This window comes from Marmota monax, unplaced genomic scaffold (assembly GCF_021218885.2).
Source record: "Marmota monax isolate L192 unplaced genomic scaffold, Marmota_monax_Labrador192_F-V1.1 WCK01_AAM20220418_F8-fsc00012, whole genome shotgun sequence".
NCBI lineage: Eukaryota > Metazoa > Chordata > Mammalia > Rodentia > Sciuridae > Marmota > Marmota monax.
In genome coordinates this window covers 24985301-25006344 of record NW_026695227.1, presented here as the reverse complement: position 1 = coordinate 25006344, position 21044 = coordinate 24985301, and the positions used below count along the sequence as shown (strand labels likewise).

The 21044-nt window shown below is 36.7% G+C and overlaps 1 long non-coding RNA gene across 2 annotated transcripts in view; it reads left to right on the top strand.

The window, feature by feature from the left end:
- Window positions 1-1313: 1313 nt before the first annotated feature.
- Window positions 1314-21044, top strand: part of LOC131423876 (uncharacterized) — a 46958-nt gene continuing 27227 nt past the window's right edge. For both annotated transcript variants that reach the window (XR_009225990.1, XR_009225989.1), the window contains exon 1: window positions 1314-1493. This is a non-coding gene — a long non-coding RNA (uncharacterized LOC131423876). The remainder of the gene's footprint in view (window positions 1494-21044) is intronic.

The window sequence follows — 21044 nt, the reverse complement described above, 5'->3', positions numbered from 1 at the left end:
AGCATCACATTCAAGTAGTAATATTCTTATAGAAAGAGAGCAGCAATTAGTGCCATATGAAGACTCTAATGGATGCAGGAGTAGTGTTCCCACCTTATTGCCATTTAATTCACTAGTCTGTCCCCTGAAGAAACTGGATAGGTCCTAGAAAATGATGATAGCCTAATAGAAGCTCAACCAAATCATAGTTGCCAGTGGAGTCTTCATGTCAGATTTGGTATCTTTCTTAGAGCAGATTAGAATGGCCTCAGATACATGGTCTATAGTTTCTGAGTTACCAAATGAATTTGTTTCTATCCTAATAAGAAAAGATGATTATAAATAATTCATAATCATAAGGATTGAATAACAAAAATATACTAACAGTTTTGCTCCAGTGTTGTGTTAATTTTTTCACCTTCTTCTTTGGCATAATCCAAAAAAACCATGGATAATCTGGTCATCCCACACATCACATTATCCATTACATAGATGACCTATGTAGAGTTGAGTAGATGAACAAGAAGCAGGTGGTACATGGAAGTCTTGACAAAACACACGTGTTCTAGTGGAAGGAGATGAACTCTAAAATTTCAGGACAATGGCTCAAATATATGCTTTTAGAGGTGCAATGATCAGAGGTGTACTATGACATACTGTCCTGATAAAAATCAAAGCACTGCATCTTATACCTCCTACCACAAAGAAGCAAGTGAAATATCTTCTGGGCTTCTTGGGATTCTGGAGGCAGCAAATTCCACAACTAAGGAAATTACTTTGGCCCTTACAGGGTGATATGTGGCAGTCTGAGTGTTCTCTGCATTGAATCCAAGGCAGGAAAGTGCTTATGGGCTCATTGAGGCTGGAGCACAAGGAGCTTTGCCACTTGGATGACAGTAGCTTATGTGGCTGTGGGAGCAGACCCTATGATGTTGGGAGTAGCAGTGGCAGAAAGACACAGTGTACAATTTGTAACAAGACTGGATGGGAGAATCACAATGAAAGTCCCTACAGTTCTGAATGAAGCAAGGCCACACCACATGCAGATAAGAATTATGTGCTTATCAAAACAACTCTCCTGCTGAAGGCCATTTAATTCAAAATGAAACACCAATATTTTGTATTAATAACAAAATCAGCATAAAATAAAGTAAGAAAATAAAATCATGGATAAGTGCGCTATAGCAGCAGTGACCCAGACCTGCTCAAATACTGGTGAGTTGGTGCCCCTTTGGCATTATAAGTCATGGTCAGTAGAGGATGCTGTTGCATCTTTTATAGAGTACTCTTCCCCAGAAAGTTTTCAAGGTCTGTGACCTTCACTAAGGGCAAGAAAGGAAAATGAAAGTGAGTGGCAGGAAAAGGGACTTCCTGCTGGGCAAAACAACAAACTCTGAAAAAGCCCCTTATGTGCAAGGGAGATTATAAGCAGATGGAGACTTTGGTGCCAAAGCTATCTCCTGCAAGCAACACAGGAAGGTGATTTTTAAAGACAAGAAAATCATATAATTGAGGTACTTGTATACTGCTATCTCCTCTGATATGTGATTTAGTCCTCATAACGGTCAACTGTGTAAGCTCCAGGTTCATTTCACAAAGTTGCTCTAACATAGAATATGAATTAGGAAAATTTTGAATTTACTGTGTTGCTTTTGGACTTTCTGGCAAGGTCACATATATGTGTTAAGATTTGGAGCATTCTCCTTACTGACCCGGATTGCAGATTTCTTTTGCAAGGCATGAATATGTGTCTTGGAATATGTTCATGAAAAAGTAACAAATCATTGGCACAGACATTCAAATAGTGCTGGGAGGGACTGAAGGGAACGCTTATATGGTCACAGAGTGCAAGAGCTGGCAGCCACTGGCTGAAGCTGACCAAATCTGTATTTCTGCAGCTAACTCTGTGAAGTCAAACAAGCTGTGTTCCCACTCTGAACCTCAAGACCTTTGTAAATTATTCACAACTGTGTCTTACATATAGCGAACCCTTGATCCTTACAGTTTTGCTCCAGTGTTGTGTTAATTTTTTGCCTATTACTCAAAAAAGGTTTCCATCATCTAGTTCAATTTTCACAACAGGGTTCTTATGTGAGTGAACTAAGAATTTTTGTCCCCATTTTAGAGATGCAGACCATGAGGTCTGGAGACTTTTGAGAACCTACTGCATTCTTATACCTGCCTAATGTATGAGAATGGGATTTCAATCCCACTTTGCCTGAAGTCAAAAGCCATGCTCTTTGTGTAGTTTACACCAATGTTTCTGGTTTCATTATTAATGGGCATGAGAATACTTGTGGATTCTGGTGCCATGTAGCCTCAAAATCAATGAGATGGCCCTGTGGCCTGAGATTCTGCATTTCAAACCCATGCTCAGGTTGCTGATGGGCCAGTACCATCTAAATTGCTAATTAGAAATAAGAATTTTAGCATCAGGTCCACAGGGTCAGAATGTATGTCTTAGCAAGATCCCTGGAAGGCTGATTTCTTTGTCACATTCAAAAAATCATACATCTAGAATAGGGGGCTGAGAATTTTTCTATAAATAGCCAGATAGTAAATATTTTAGGCTCGGCAGTCTCCCATGACTCTTCTGCACTTTACAAACCTCAGAAGTATGGGTTTCACTCATGCTGACCTCCATCATGAGGGTAGAGTGGTATCTCTGATGAATTAAGGTCTCACTGGTAACTGACTCATGAGTATTTCTTTTTCCTTGAACAAGCTCCATCAACTTCAAGATTCTTAATTTCTGCCTTGATGAGTGTTGAAAGGCATGCAGTCTAGGGGAACTGAAGTTAAGCTGAGTAAAAATGTCTGACTCCACAGGAGTCCAGACCACCATTTTATGATGACTCTTCGTAAGGTCCCAAGGACACCGCAAATATACCAGAACAAGAAAATGAATCTCAGTATTCATAAGAACAACGTGGGGCTCTTGATGAACTGCAGATGAGCTCCTTCATAGAGGTTCTGATTGGAAACTCTAAGAAAGACCGGGGCATCTTCCTTGGAAACCTGCTTCACAAGAGATTCTGAAGCAAGTGGCCCAGGGACACCAGGGAAAAACCTAGTCCTAACCCATGTAGCAGAAACTAGATTTGGCACCTATAATAGAAGAGCTTGAATGAAGTCTCAAGAAGAAATAACAATGAAGTTTCAAATGATGTCTTTTAGTTTGGATAACTGATTTCTAGAAGTATACAAAAATGGCTGGATGCATCCACTAGAGGTCATGCTTGAGTGTCTATCAAGACCAAATTGCTATTTAAGCAGTGGCTGGCCAACATTTCGGTCTTAGGATCTCTTTAAACTTCGAAAAATTTGTGAAGACCACTGGGCATGGTGGTGCACACCTGTAATCCCACTGACTAGGTAGACGGAGGTAGGAGGATCCAAAGTTTCAAGGCTAGCCTCAGCAACTTAGTGAGACCCTGTCTCAAAATAAAAAAATAATAAGGGTAGAGGATGTAGCTCAGCGGTAGAGGCCCCTTGGGTTGAATAGGGGGAAGAAAAGGAAAAAATTGTGAAGATCTCGAAGAGTTCTTTTTTTTTTTTTAAATTTGGGAGGGGTTATCTACTGATATGTAGTGTTTTTGAAATAAAAACTAAGGGGATTGGGAATGTAGCTCAGTGGTAGACATTTGCCTCACAAACACAAGGACCTAGGTTTGATCCCCAGCACACAGAGAGAAAAAAGAAAAATAACTTCAAAAATATTTATTGGTTTATTTTTAAATACCCATAATACATCATTATTTTTATGAAAATTACTGTATATTACAAAAGGATGGCTACTGAGAAGAATGGCATGTGTTTGTGTATTTCACAAATCTTCATAGTGTCTGGCAGAAGAGAGGACACCAGGATTCTTACATCTGCTCTGCATTCTATGTGCCTTAATGGTACACATTATGGAAAACTACATTGCAAACCTGTGTCACAATGAAGGTGACAATGGCTATTATTGTCTTGGTGTTATTATGAAAATGGTGTTGACCTCATGGACTCCTTAAAAAATCTCAGGGAGGACCCCAGTGTTTCTTAGACCACCTACTAGGATAAAGATAAAACCAGGATTTCAGAGTCTGAGGAATAAAAATCAAAACTACCCTGGCATCTTTACACCTCTGTCATCTGTTTCCAAGCATCCTCTCTGACATTCATCTCACATCTTTCTACTACCTGAATTATGCAGTTGTGTTAGTAGGCTTTCTGTTGCTGTAACACACAACTGAAGTAATTCACTTATAAAGAAGAAAGGTTTATTTTGGCTCATAGTTTTAGAAGTTTCAATCCAGGGATAGTTTGGCCCCATTGCTTTTGGGGCCTGTGTTGAGGGAATGAAAGTGGAAATGATCCAGATGTGAAATAAAAGAGGACAAGGAAGAGGAAGAGACCAAGGTCCCACAATCCCCTTAAAGGATGCCCCCAATCACCTAAGACCTGCCACCAGACTCCACCTGTTAAAGTTCTCACCCTCTTCCAATAGTGCCAGGCTGGGGACCAAGTCTTTAACACACAGGCCTTTGGGGGACATTTAAGATCCAAATTATAGTAGTAGTTATGCCACTTGCTACTGAGCTCCTTTTTATTTTCCTACTCTTGGGTTTTTGATTTGCGTTTTTATGTCTCTTCTCATTTTAGTTCTTCTCACTAAAATACCCTGTTAAATCTTCTCTGTCCTTACTCTATCAAACATAAGATTTTCAATTAGAACCTTTCAATTGAACTTTCTATTATGAGAATAATATGTCTTCTCTGAAATATCTTTTTTACTTTTCTCCTTCTACTCTTGGATTAATTGACATCCTTAGTACAGATTTCGTATGTGGTTCTTTCAGTATAATTCCATTTCCCTTTGAAAATTCCCTTTGAAATTGAAAGTTCTTTGAGGTTGCCTATGTATAACAATTTACGCAATGCAGGTTTTTTTTTTCGTGAGTGCAATCACCCATACTATTTTAATGAGTAAATAAAAGTTGTATTTTTAGATATGAAGATGTTGTTAATTTATTTTCAATAAAGTTTACAAAATGATGGTAAAATCTTTTACATAATTTCTTTAAAATGTCAGAATTTCCAAAATCAGAGAGAATGAGTCTTAGGATATAAATGAATTTACAATACTGATATAAAATCAAGCTGATGATTTATGTCTTAGAATGATTTTTATTTCTCAGGATCACTTTCTTTAATGGCAAAAGGTAATGAGCCTAAAGTAGAACTAAATTCAACTGTGGTGAAGCAGAAATTTGGCAATGTTTTAATATAAACAGTCTATGTGGGAATGATAGTTTTTAGAGAATAATTCATAATGTACGAAATGTCATCTGGAAATATGTTCATATAGATTTGCCATATAGTTCAGAGTGAGTTTGTTCTTATTCAAATCACATAAGCAATATGTTTGCAGTCAATTCCATGTTTATGTATATTTCCCACATGCCCAAAGAAGATATACACAAAGTGTTTTTATCTGCTTTGTAATATCATCCATTAGGCTGTCAGTGTGAAAAGTACCAGTTCTAAACTGATTGAAAACAAAAAAAAATATTCCCTTAGCAATTAAAGACAGCAGGAATGAATTTCCCATCTTCCACAATGTATCCTTCCTTTGCTGTATCAAATTACGAAATTCTCAATGGTAAAATCACAAATTTGATTTTTTAAAAAATATTTAAATCATTTCAGCTTTTTTCCCATGGTTACACTCCAAGAAAGGAACAAGATCTGTACCAAACTGCTCATTCCATTCCAACTTCCTAAAGGGCCCACACTGTAATTTTCTATTAGAGTGCAAAAAACTTAAATCATTCAACAGACCAGTATTTAAAGCTCAGCTTCAGATCTTTAGCTAGGTAGTATAAATTTTTGAAACTCTGCTTTATCCCTATTTTGAAACAAACAAACAAAAAAAGATAATAACATTTACCTTGCAATGTTTTGGTCATTTGTTCAGATAATAGTGCCTATGATTTGTGAGGTATTTTATATGCATTATCTTATTTAATCTATCCAACATATACATATAATAACTACTGTGATTTTCCCCTTCCAACAGGAATGCTGATTTTTAAACAATTTTGCCTTCTTGTTGAGATATAATTTATATAGAATAAAATGTATAATGTATAAAATTGACAAATGTATATATATATATATATATCACTGAACAATACCCTAAAGTAAAAAATATACAGAAACCTTGATTTTAATTTATAGATTACTTAAGTTCATTTTTTTCACTGACCAAAAGACCTGACAAGAGCAATTTTAGAGGAGAAAAAGTTTATTGGGGGCCCATGGTTTCAGAGGTCTCAGTCCATAGAAGGCCAGCTCCATTCCTTGGGGCTCAAGGTGAGGCAGAACATCATTAGAGTATGCTGGAGGAGAACATCTGGGGACATAGAACCGGGAAACAGAGACAGCGGGACACTCTACCTGCCAGGTACAAAATATATGCCCCAAAGTCAACTTCCAGTGACCTATCTCCTCCAGCCACACCTTACATGTCTACAGTTACCACTCAGTTAATTCTTACCAGGCCATTAACATTAACACACGGATTAGGTTAAGGCCCTCATAACCCAATCATTTCACCACTTAACTTTCTTGCATTGTCTCAGACAGAAACTTTTGAAGGACACCTCATATGTAAATCATAACACAGATAATTAGGATAATTCTACTGACAATTGTTTGATATTACAATGGTGTGAAAGCAAGATGCATTCAATAGAAACCCCACTTCAAATTTTGAATTTTGACCTTTCCTCTAGTTAGTGATATCCAGTTGGATACTCTCTCAAAATACTTAGCATCAGCATGAAGACACAGCTCCCTGTGACCCTGTGAAATAGTCACACTACTTACAACAGGCATTGTATGAGATGATCTTGCCCAATGGTAGGCTAATAGAAATGTTCCAAACACATTTAAGGTTGCTCAGTTAAGCTATGATGTTTGGTACGTCAGTTGTATTAAATGCATGTTTTTGGCTTATGGTATTTTCAATTTATGGTGGACATAATCAGGATATAATCTCTGGGTAAGACAAGAAGCACCAGTAACTTGCTGAAGGCTTCCTAGCTGACTGTGGAGCTGGAGTCTGACCCAAGGCCATCTGTTTTTAAGACCTACATTCTTGTCCCTGCTCTTCATCTGCTCCTTTTCAATCTCCTCCTGATGTTTAGAGATTAGGAAAATTTGGCTTGAAAGTATGCAAATCACAACATGTCTTGTTTTATTTACAGGATTTACATTTATTCATTTGCTCATTTTTAAACCAGGTTTACTGAATTAAGTTTTTTTTTTTCTTATGTTGCTACAACAAAAAAGCTTATAACATATTATCCAGTGACAGGAAATAACAGTGCTTTTATAATCTCTTTCAACTATATTATTAATCATTTTGAGCCTGAGACACTTATGCTTGTTTTCTCCAAGTTGTGAGTCCATGTAGGCTGATGACAGGCAATGATAAGAACTTGTTGGAACCACATGACTCAGAGTTTTATAGAACATGACAGGTGATACTTTGCAGGCGAAGGGGAAAGGAGTTTAGCTGATATACAAATAAATGTTTCTCTGCGTCTTTTATAAAATTTCTCATTGATGTTCTTTTGTTCCAAATGGGGTTGGACAGATCATTTTACCCACTTTCATCATTTATTTATTTTTACTTGAAAATGAAGTATCATCACTTTGAACAGTTTTATTTTGGGTGGGGCTATTTCTGGGAAGAATTCGTGCAAATGTAAAGTATCCAACTATGTAAGTTATAAATATTACCTCATAAACTGAGAAGCTGCATTTTGTGTTTAGTTTATATTATTCTTTTGAGATGCTGAAAGTACTTTGTGGACAAATATTTGAATAATTTCAACTTAAAGGCTGAACTATAAATTAAGGCAAATATACGATGTTGCTTAGAGAAATATTTTGTACTTGATCCTAATCATGCCTCTCTATATAATGATTTTGAGGGTGATAAAGCTAAAGTAGAAAACCAAGCAGGAGATTTACTTTGATCGAAACATTCATTAGAGGAAATCTGAATGGTTCCTGATGCTAGTATTAAAGAAAGATGTTGAGAAGCAACAGGGAAAAAGATAAAAATAGATTTCCACATCAGAAACTCTCTCTGTATGACTAGACATCAGGTCACTCTGATCAGCTATGTGGCTCATTTCTGTTCATTTACAAATACTTATTGTTCTTTTTTGTGCAAAGGGCTTAATAAATGTTTAATAAATTTTACCAGATAATATAAACAGTTTCCTGACCTCAAAATTTTACTTCTTAGTTGTGAGTATATACAAGTCAATTTAAAAGAAGATAGAATTTAGTAAATGCCAAGTGACATAAAAACTACATATCTGAAATACTTAGAAGCAGAGAAAATCGTGAGATCCTGTTGGAATATAAGTGAGATTTTAATTAAAAAAAGCAGCATTTAAACAATGACTTGAATCATAGGGAGGATTTCTATTAACAGATATTTAGGGAAAAATGATTAAATACTTGTCATCTTAACTTGTCAAGAAGAGGTAATAGCATGGACAAAGGGCAGATAGTAGCAATGTATGGAATATGTCAAAGGAAACCTAAGTAGTCAGGTTTGGATGAAGCATAAGCAATCTGAGTTATAAAACAGGATATATTTTAGGACTAAAATCTGACATTCAACTGGGACAGAATGCCATGGGAATATTTTGTCTGGAGACCAACATCATTAGAGCTGCGTTCACCAATAATTTAAGGAATTGTCTAGAGCACTGGTTGTACCAGACAGAAACTAGAGCTGGGAAAATTAGGTGACATTGTAATCATCCTTTGAAGATAAGGGAGTAACTAAAGTGGTGTTGGTAGTAAAGAAAAGATGGCACAGGATGGAAAGGATGTTGCAGGAGTAGAATTAAGAGACTTGGGAACTGACTGGAGGAAGAGGGAGAAGAATAAAAGCATCATCTTTGGTAGATAAATGAGATTTCCACATCACATAGGATATGGGAGGTCACAGCAAATCAATGTCCCTACTTCAACAACTAGAGGAAGCAGATTAAAATCTACAACAAAACCCAATACTGCCATTTAAAATAGCATCAGAGAGCATGTAAACAAGGACTATTAGACAATGAAACTCGGAAAGAGGAAGATGCTTTCTGAGTTGAGCTGATGGTCTCCAGCTATTTTCTCTTATTCTGCTTGGAGATTTTACTGATTCTGAGCCTGGGCACAGGCAATCTTTGGGCTTATCCTGGCAGCAAAGCTTATACTACTTTAAGGTTTGGTGTAACATGTTAGAAGATTGAGATGATTCAGATTCACCAACCCCTACCTATTTATTACATACTGCTCACTCTAAAGGCAGAGTGAAATATATTGCGGTATTGTACCTTGGAAGGAAGAGCCTGCTTCAAAGCCTTCCACAGGCTCTCTGCTTAAGACATTGGGCAGATTTTAAAGCTACTTTGCACTGCAGGCATGATAACTGAGACCTCCAACACTCAGGGTTTGAGGTGACAAAAACCTGTTGGGCTTTTGTCATAGGTCTTCCTTTAGGAACAGGAGAGAACCAGAGGTAGATGAATTGGGCAGAAAGAGAGGCTGAACTGAAATTCAGGTCCAGCAAATTCCCAGCAAACCCAGCAGGGAATTGTGGAGCAGATATTGCCATCAGAGTTGTCCTCTCTTGGGTTGAGCCTTCTTGTCATTTAGAACTTGTTCAATCACCAGATGCATGTTGCACTAGAAAGATAAGAACATCTGTTTCAGAGTACCTCTGTGCTACTGGGGTAGACCTGGAAGGAACAGAGAACAGTAGACTGTCTGCCGATAACGCTCCCTATAGCAGAGCGTTGGGTCTTCCTCACAGATGTATGCACCTACAACAGATGTAAATGGACTAAATAATAGTTCAAGTGAAAGAGTGAGATTTTCAGAGTGGATAAAGAGCCAAAAATGAACTACAAGCAGCTTACAAGAGACCTCTTAAATAAGGACACAGACAGTTCAAGAAAGTTATGGGGGAAATCTAGACTATACAAACATTAACCAAAAAAAAAAAAAAAGAGCTGATGTAACTACACTTAGAAAAAATATAGACTGTAATGCACAAACCAGGAGTAGAGATTAAGAAAATTTCATAATGATATCTTGCAGCAGAACATTATTACAGTTCTCAATCTACACACACCCAGCAGCAGTTTCAAAATGTGAATACTTAACAATCTTAGTAGGAGACCTGTGGTACAAAATGCTATAAATAAAAAGCATGGCAATAGAAAAGAAAAATGCCTTTAGAAGGTCAACTGATAGACTCAACAGACTGAGCAAAGAATTTATGAACTTAAATGTAAGTCAAAAGAAATCACCCAAACTGAAACCCAAAGAGAAAAAGGAGTGAAAAGAACAGAATGGAGCTTTCAAAAGCCATGGTGCAATGCCAGTCCCTCTAAGATAAACAGAACTGGTGTTTCAGAAGAAAGATGAGCTCATGTTGCATCCCTTGACAAACTGTTCTTGAATCACAGGAAGGATTTCCATTAACAGATATTTAGGGAGAGATGATTAAATACTTGTCACTAAATTTGGTCACAAATTAACATTTTTCAGTTACTAATCAGATTCATAATTAGTATTGCATTTGTACAATTTGTACATTTTATTCTATATTCAGAAATGAGATTGGCTATACTTTTCTCTGTCTTTCCCACACCACCTCTCTTCTTTGTACCTCCCTCCAACTTTATCTGTCTCTCCTATTGTCTGTTCTCTCTCTCTCTCTCTCTCTCTCTCTCTCTCTCTCTCTCTCTCTCTTTCTTGTATTATATCATGTTTTGGAATTAAGATTTAATTAATTCTGAAATTATCTGCATGGAAGATTAGAGAAAAAATCAGCTGTGAGACCTTCTCGTATTTGTGCAGTATATGGTGGAAGAACTTTACTAACATTGGCATGCATTAGCTTTTACTTGGGAATGCTTAGTGACACACTAACCCCAAACACAGAGACTTAAACACACCATTCTATTCTCATGAGTCTGCAGCTATAGGGAAGAACTCTCTTTTTCTCAGTTTGTCTTTCTTAGCCATGCACAAGTCTGTTGCAGATCATGGATTTTTGCTGGCTCTGAGGCAGCTTTGTTGTCACATGTCTCTCACAGTCTCCTTATTAGCAGCAGCTAGGAAGGGCAAATCCTTTTCATGGCTCTGTCAGAGGCAAAGAGATCAGAAATGCCAGAACCTTCTGAAGGCCTAGGCTCAGATTGGCTCTCTCACACTTACCCACGTATTACTGGCCAAAGACAGTTTCATGGCCAAGCCCAAAATCAGGAGGAGAAAAAATACACAATGACTAGGGAGTGGATACATGAAAATATGAGAAATCTACTAAACATTTAAAATTCTGTCTATAATCAGTAAAGTCCAGGATTCTACTCCTACATGGGTCAATTGTTGCTTTTTTTTTTTTTGGCAAATAAATCAAGAATTTCTCCTAGGCCTTAAAAATGGCTACCATAGATGATGGACAGTATTTGTTACAGTTGGATGTGAGGTGCCCCCCAAATTATCTGTTAATGCCAGAATAGTCAGAGGGAAAGTGAGTGGATTGTGAGAGCTGACATCTAATCAGTCCTCCCTCGTTCTGATGGAAGGACTGGGTGCTAACTGTAGGCTGGTGGGGTGTGGCTGGTGGAGGTGGGTCACTGCGGGGGCATGCCCTGGCAGGGCTGGTGTTCCTGCAGTTCCTTCATTCTCTTTTCTGCTTGCTTGCTGCCAGGAGCTGAGCAGCTTCTTTCCACTGGGCACTTCCATAAGGATGTGCTGCCTCACCTCAGGCCCAGAGCAACTGAGTAGGCTGGTTGTGGGCTGAGACCTCGGAGCCAAAATAAACTTCTCCTCCCGTAAGTTGGTCTTGTCAGGTATTTTGGTTATGGCAATGAAAAGCTGGTGACAATGGTGTTCTTTCCTAATTCTTGTGTTACCAATTGCATGTGTCCTCTCATTTCTACACTTGTATCATTTTTGTTTCTCTATTTTTCATTAAGCTTGCTAAGGTTGTTTTTTTTTTAAATATTTATTCTTAATTTTTTAGGTGGATACAACATCTTTGTTTATTTAAGTGGTGCTGAGGATGGAACCCAGTGCCTTGTTCATGCTAGGCGAGCACTCTACCACTGAGCCACAACCCCAGGCCCCAGGGGTTTGTTTTCTTATTGGACATTTCATAATAATGTGATTTTCATATATCTTATATATTTTGTTGTTTGCCGCAGTCTGGCTGGGCACAAAATAACCGAACCACCACCAAAGCCTTGTAGATTCAAACAGCAACTCTTTATTCCCGAACTCTCACCGGCACTCTACACACACTTTCTGGGAAAAAATCACTCCCTCCACCGGGCTCTGTGTACCAAATACTCTCAGAACTCGGCGAGAACTCAACGGGAACTCCAAAGGAGCGGGCAGCAGGATACATCCTAATCGCCAGATCCACCCTAAACCTGGGGCCGCCCTATTCCCAGCAGATCACCTTTCAAACCAAAATGCCGTGTGTCATTCCTGCTTGGCTATGGCTCTCAGCAGTTTTTTCCAAGTTTTATTATGAATTCTATGTACTTTCTATTAATTCTGTGTATTTTCCTTGACTGAATTTGCTGGTCTCTTTCTAATTGTTATCCTATGTTCTTAAAATTTGAAGATATTTCAGCTTGAGCTGGTATCCATAGATTGTGGTGCAATATTTTCTCATACTGAATATAGTTTTGTAATTTGGGATCTTAGCTTGTGATTTAGAAATCCTCAAATAGGATAAGTCTTAATTTCTAGATAGTTTCATATAGTTATTTCCCCACTATCTTTTAATATTTTTAATTAATATAAGATCAGAAAAAGTGGCCTATGAAATCTTTACTATTTTGATCTTATCTAGTCTGCCTTTGTGGTAAAATGATATCTTGATTTTATATGGATACCAGTAACATCTAAAAATTATAAATTGTCTAATATTGGGAAGTGACATTTTCTCTCTGGTGCTCATTCTCTACACACACTTATGATTGTATGCTTTAAATCAAAGGGAGAGTTCTTTATTTTAATCCTTTATCTTTTTCTGTTTATTTTTTAAGTATGTCTGATCTTTAAAAAGTTGTATTAATACCCACAAGTATAAGTTCATTTTCTAGTAAGTTCTACATACATTCCTGATATTCTCACTTTACATATTTATCTATTTTTTGGTGCATATGGGTTATGACTTTTAGTACATAATGTCATTATCCCATTCAGTTATTTTAACCTCAAATTTTACTTTACCTATTATTAATATTGCCGCTTCTTCTTTCATTTCATTTATATTTTGCTGATATCATTTTTTCCATTCTATTATTTCTATCTATTAATAGTTTTTAGCATATTTCTCCTAAAAACATGTGCTAACTTTTTAACCCCACCTTCCAATTCTGCCTTTTAAAAGAAATTATCTTGATCATTTTAAGTTTTCCATTATATATTTGGTTTTACTCCTTTCTGTTCTCTTAATATTGCTATGTATTTGATTTTATGACTTTAAAAAAAATTTTCCCCTTGCTAATTTGGAAGTTAATTCTGCTATTCTATTCTACTAGTGGTTACTTTATCATGCTTGTTATACTAGGATGACAGTGTTTCTAACAAGAAGTTCCCAGCAAAAGTGTGTACAAAATGTAGTGAGGGAAGAGAGAGAATATGGGATGTGAATGATCTCACCCAAGGGAGGAGATCCCTTCACAGACATGAGAAGCTTCTTTGCTGTTCTCATGGAGGGGAGGGCTTTGTTTCTATCTCCCTTACATCTGCCTGCTCTGAAATCCGGCCCACTAACCACAAGTGACTGAAATAAGCAAACCCAGTGTATTCGGAGTGCACAACATTTCCAGATACAGGAAGAAGTCAAGATCACTTTCCTAAAAAACCAGAGCACCCTTCACCAAACAGTCTTCAGGTAGTTCAAAGTCTATTCTTGCTCCTCATTCTAGGATCCAAAATTCAATTTGTGTCTCTTCTTTGGGAATTTTCTTCTCTCTTTCCTTTCTCCTACTTTCTTTGGTTCCGGTTTTATCAGTTCTTGTCACATCTCAGTCAGGCTGTCTAATCAGAAAAGAGTATAATCTACTAAGGAAGCAGCTCAAAATACCTGATCGTTGTTAGTAAGAAAATTATTTGTCTTAATACCCTTCATTTTCAGTGACTATTGAGCACTGAGCATGGACTCCCATCAGCAGATATGACTTTTCTTAGCATACCCTATAATTTTTGCCTTTTTCCAGCATCCTCATAGATATGTAGTCTGTCATAATTCAACCCATTTCTTTTAGCCTTCTTTCTTTCAACTATTATTTCTAATTCAAGTAGCTTTCTTTGTACTTTGCTCTTATATAAAAGCTTGTTAATGCATTTCCCCCTTTCTGCTTAATTTAGTACTCTTTATTAAAATAGACATATCAAGCAATGTATTCAAATTATATTGTTTTCCATAATTTTGAGTTCTTCATTTCCCATTTCAATAACCTTGGTTTTGGTCTAAGTATGTCATTTGCCAGTACATATGCTAATTCTGTATGAAAAGTGAAAATGAAATTCCAACTTTCTTCAAAGGTACTTAAATGCTATACAAGCCTAGAACATACAACAACCATAAGAGCACCATTTTCTACAGACAAGGGGAATAAAGTGGGAAGTAAGAAAAAATATGGCTCTTGAGATTTCACCTAAAATTATCTTCCAACTAATCATTTTCACCAGCACTGAATTCATTTTCAACCTTTTTTCTTAAATAGTCTTGGTTGTGTGCTCTAGTTTTCATAAATAGTTTTGGACAATTGTAGATGTAATTATTAAGAATACTAAAATTGTGAGTGTATGTCACTTCAGTCAACCCAATTAAGAGTGCTAGAAAGCATTACCTATTCAACATGAAGAAATGTCAGCAGTGTTTAGAACTTTGCCCAGAGTTCAAAGTAGAACAATTTCTTAGGACACATTATTCTTACATTGCTGTGTTCCAACAGAGGTGGTTCATAGAAAACACCAGTATATTTAGATTCTGCACAGCTGTGGATGATACCACCCACAGAGAGCTAGCCTTTGACCAGGTGTGAGACATTCCTCTTGCCATTCTCAAGGGATTTATTCACTTCTGAAGGACCACCACCCTTCCTGAGCAGCCTGTTCTGTGGATTCGGGCTACATTCCTGCAGGGAAGGTCAGTTTCCCAGGAGCACCCTTCCTTTTTCGATGTCTATAATCAAATACTCATTTTTCTACCATGCTCCAAAAATAAGAGACTACCCCCCTGCCCCCCACACAAAGGTTCTTGCTCCCTACTCTCTCTTCACTAAGATAAGCCCTCCAGCATATTACTACTTCCCACACTCCCCCATTGACAAAAGAGATCTTTAAGGAGACTTTACTTCTGTCATCTCCTCCAGCCACATCTCACTAACTCCTAGGTCTTTGTGAAATAGCTAACATTTTAAATTCCAATATTATTTGGTATTCCCTCTGAGAATCAACTTCAAGTATTTTGACTTAATATTAGACTGACCATTTGAAGTTGTTGATATTCAGTCATTTTTGATATACAAAATGGTGCTCTTAGATCAATTTAATATTTAATATAATGATGAGTTATTACTTTTTTTAGCACCTTCTTATACATAGGCATCTCTGTTATGAACTATTTACCATTAGGTTTGAATCCCTTGGAGAGAACTCTTCTTTAGACCGGGATAAACAACATACAATAAGAGCCCAGTGTTGTATAGTGGTCGAGGACAGGGACTCTAGTGTCAAATTACAGGGTTCACACCCCAGCTAAGCCCAAATCTAGTGAATGTCTTACACACATACTGAACTTTAGTAGAATGAGAAAGATAACTGAACCAACTAGAGTTGTATTAATACTCTAGATAGTACTTGACACAGAGGAGGTACCATTGAACTATTTTAGATCCAGTTACATCAGCAAATTATCTTTCTTTTGCCCTACAGATAAAAATAATTGTTTTAAAAAATCATTTCTTTCAACCTCCTCATATTTTACCTGATCTTTATGATTGGAGACTTTTAGGTACTCCTGTTGATGGCCCCAGCCAGCAATCTTCTTCACCCTGAAGCTGGTGAGGGACTTTAGAGTATGCCTAAGAGGTAAATTCCTTCTGCTACTCACACCGTAGGGAATTCAGGCCAAGAATTCAAGATAATCCTTAACTTAAAGGAAATGGAAAATGCAAATAAGGGTCTCCTGAGAAATTCAATGTTATTTAAGAGCAGAAAAGAGATATAATAAAATTTAATTAAATAAAGATCCCTTTAGTCATTAAGCTGTAGAAAGTAGAAATTTCTCTGTGATATTTTCCTGCTGTTTTATTAGCACTGATGTCTTACTGAGTGGGTATTAGGACAATAGCCTAAGTAAATATTTACACTATTTTGAGCAGAACTCTAAGTCAGCTTTTGGGAGAAAACATATGAAGTAAAAGAAGGAATGGAATTTAGGTTTTTGTAACTTGTCTCTGTCATGAATCTGTGAAGATTTGAGAATAAAAGTGATATTCAAGGACTGCTCCATTAGGAAGTTAGGTTAAGAATATTGGGCTTGCCAGAAACTGGGTGGGTGGTCCATAAAAGAAAACATGAGAAATAGAGATAAATGCCAGAGGAAAAACTACAACTGGGAAAGAGAAGTAAAGGTTTGAAAAGTAAATATGCATTGAGTAAATTGGTGAATCCACCAAACACAAAGGGAGAAATTAAAATCAGTTTCCCAAAGAGACCTGGAAGAGCCCAGCTGTGCTGGGAATCACACTTAAAATGGGCAGGGCGTGGGAAAACGGCTCCTCTGGAATTTCTTCAGTATCATTTTAGCCAAAACTGTCTGGTTTCTTTTATATTTTTTAGAAGACTTTTGAAAACAATGACCAAGTTTCTGGCACTTTCGACTTTACCATTTAATATTATATCATAGACTTAGGGCCATACTGATGAAGAGAAAACTGCAGTTCATGGATACAGAATCCCTAGAAGCTAGTTGCTCAAGAATGGCTGCCATGGAATAGTTGAGAAGTTTTAATCATGTTGAACTCAGCAATAAAAAGACATTTTTCTCTAGTGCAGTAATGACAGTGTTTTCAACAAGCTTAATTCATAGTTGCAGTGATAGCTTTGCAGTTTAGAAGATCAGTTTTTTTTAGGTAGGGAGTTTCATTTCTAGGTATGACAGACTTAAGACTCTACCAGAAAAATTACTTCACAGAAAATATTTATAAAACTAAGATGTAGTGAATGAAGCAATGATAAAGATACTGGCAGTGAACAGAAGAGAGAATCTGGTGGAGAATCCATGCTCACTTGGAGGAGGAAACTTGGGGAGCTCCTTAAGTAAATTCTCCTCTCTACAGTTTTCTTTCTGGGTTAACTGCAATTTAAGTGCACACACCAAAAATTTAAAAATAAACAAATGAAAAATAAGACACAAAAAAATATGCCCAGGGATATCAGAAATATGAAACCACAAAACATTAATCAGAATGTAAGCAAATCTTAAAAGCCAGAAAGGGCTTCCTTAAATCTGTCTCTCCATATTTTCTATTCACCTTTAAACCATGTAGGAATAAAGAAAGAAAGAATAAAAGTGAAACCAAACAAAACAGACTCCAAGCAGCCCAGTAAAAGGTTAAAGCTCTGCCTGAGTGTGAAGATTCCACTCAAAACAAACAAACAAACAAACAAACAAACAAACAAAAAACAAGATATTGAAGCCTGAGCCCAGGCAGGAAAATTACTTGCAAAAAAAATCCCACATGCTAATCTTCCTCCCATGCTCTCCCTCCCTACCCTATTTTAAGTCACCCTGCTTATATCAGAGAAGACATTTGGCATTTGTTGTTTTGGAATTGGCTAACTTCACTTAACATAATCTGCTCTAATGCCATCCATTTTCCTGCAAGTGCCATGATCTTATTCTTTTTTTAGTGCTGAGTAATATTCCATTGTGTATACATGCCACAATAATAATAAGAGAGCTCATGTATAATGGCATAATTTGGCGTGAACATACTTTATATACAGAGTTACGAAAAACTGTGCTGTGAATGGATAATTATGGTTGTAATGCATTCCACTATTGTCATGTATATAAGAAATTTTTAAAAAAGCCCACCACACTCATCAAAGAATATAGCAGAATCCTTAATCCCCACAAATTAAAGTTCCTATTGTCTAGCAAACACTCTAAGATTACCCCAATTGAATACCCCAAACAAAACACACATTCTCAAGCAAAAAGAAAACTTGATGGAGAGTGAGTTTAACATGGATTATGTATCAGAAAAAAATTTAGCATGATAATATCTTCATCTTCAATAAAGTAACAACAATAACTTATGTTTTCAGTGAATAAAAATCATAGAGAAATGTCATATTAATCAGAGGAATGGAAATTATAAGATCAAAATGAGAACTCTAGATCAGAGAAATAAACTTTCTGAAATAAAGAAGACCTAAACAAATGGAGAGATATTTCCACAAACTGGAAGAGTGTTATCTTGGAAGACTCAGTTTTGTTAACATGGTGGTCCTCTCCAAACTGATCTATAGATTTAATGCAGTTATATTCAAAATCCTGATAGGTGTGTTTGTTTGTTTTTTTTTTTTTAACTGGGGATTGAACCTAGGAGTGCTTTACCTCTGAGATTCTTTGCCAGAACTTTTTTATTTTTTATTTTGATACAGAGTCTTATTAAGTGTTGGAAGTTGGCCTCAAACTTGCTCTGCTCCTGCCTCAGCCTCCGGAGTAGCTGGAGTTACAGGTATGAGCCACTGTATCCAACTTTTTGCAGACATTTTTTTGCAGAAAATGATAGGCAGAAAGCCAAAGGACCTAGAATTCTCTTGGTAAGAGGAGTTTTACATGCTATCTACTGGGGAGGGGGTGTATAATTTTTAGCAAGGATGGTATAGTTTCATCTTATTTTCCCAGAAACTCACCTATATAGAAAAAGTGAATGACATATAAGAAAACATCTTTATTTATGTAGGAAATGGCTGTACAGTGTTCCTGCTGTAAGTTATGAAAGATGAGAAGCCACTCTCACATAATCAGTCCAGAGCATGTTGATGTAAGTAAGACATTTCTAGGGGCGTGTGTGTGTACAGACACATGTGTACATGTGCCCAGATATATTTGATTCATTCAAACAAGTTCCTCAAAAAGGAGGCTTGGAAATAATTCAGACCTAACAATCTCCCTGGAGAGTCATTATGCCTATTTACCTGAGGCAAGGCTCTGAGATTTACTTCTGGTTTACTTAATGTTGTCTTTCAGCATACAGACTGAAACTTGGGATAATCCTGTGGGTAATATATAAAGTAAAGATGGTTCATTTAAAAGTCCTAGTCAGCTAATATCTGCTTATGGCTTCTTTCAGTCCTTCCTATGAGGCAGAAAACAGCAAATTAGAGGCAGTGGTTCAATAGCTGCATGTGCGTATTTTTTTAATCAGCCATTTTGTTACTGAAATAAGATTTTAAAATACTGTGTATATTTTAAAAAGAGAAACTATAGAGTAACAGTTAAGAACAAGGAGACTAAAATAACTGCAGGTAATGTTCAAAAGAGTGTGGAGAAAAATCCCAAAGTGACCTAATTATATCATTTCAAGATTCCTTAGGATCTTGAGCTCTTTTAAAACATTTAGAAGAAAAACGTTTAGTTATACAAATTTACTTAAATTTGGTTTTCTCTTTAATTTCTTAGTCTATAGGAAGGCTATAAAAATCAATGAGATAATATAAAGTTTAGGAGAAAGTCAAAATGTTTGACTCACCTGTACCCTGAATGCCAACCTGAGTACTTAAGAGTAAGACTGCATTGGAAATGAGTGACTTAGTAAGGAGAAAGATAATATTAAAATTTAATGTATATAGCATGTTAAGGAACACTGGCCTTTATTTCCCAAGGCCATTGTCTAGAAGAACAGCAGTAGACTATCGAAAGTATATTGAGTTTAATTGATCAGCCTGCTTTTTATGATATTATTGAAATCTAGGTCATGACCACATAAAATTCAGTCGGATCTTCCTCAGCTTATATTTTTCCAGATTACATCAAACCTCACATAGTCCCTAAGCTAATTTTCTAGCATATTTTTCTAATAATGTTACATTGTTCTTGAGTAGGCCAACTATTTCACTATTTCTCAGGGACTAGGTCAGGACCACCTATATCAGAAACATCAGGAGTATTGTTAAAATGCATACTTTAAAGTCTCCTTAAAGACTCTGGCAGGGAATCTGCATTTCAGCAGGCACCCCAGATGATATTTACCCTCACTGGTTTGAGAACCACTGAACCACTGAAAGATGCTCAAGGTGCAACTACACAGTTATCACCGAGCTTCACTTATCCGGAAAAGCAAAGGAGAGGCCATTCCAGCCTCACCCCAGCACAGGCTTCCTGGCTTTGGAGAGTCAGGCTAGCAGAGACTTCAAACTCTGGGTCAGTGTTAAAGTAGAGTTGGCAGTTTTTATGCACAATGCCCAGATGAATAAGAAATTCCAGAAAAACAACAAATAACTGTTTAGCATATGGATATCTCAGATATCCCACAGGATGTATACTCCACAATTATTTATTGTTGGTCTGAAATTCAAAATAACTGGGTATCCTGTACCCTTATTTGCTATGTTAGCAAACTTATTTTAGAATTTAATAGGTCTAGGTTTAGATCTGTCATTTATTAGTTCAGTGACCTTGGAAAATTTTCTTCATTTCTTTAAACTTCTGTTTCCCAAACCATGAGATGGAGCAAGAGTAACAATAAAAATCAAACAAGAAGCAAATGCCCACACAAACCTGCCTCATTGGGTTGTCAGGAAAATCATACTATTCTCATTCCTGAATGCAGTCTTTTTACATGTAGTGCCTGGGATATATTAAAAGCTCAGTAGAATGTAGTTTTTATTGTTATTGACATTGTTAATAATATCTTGTCAAAAAGAGCTAGAAACCTGGTTAA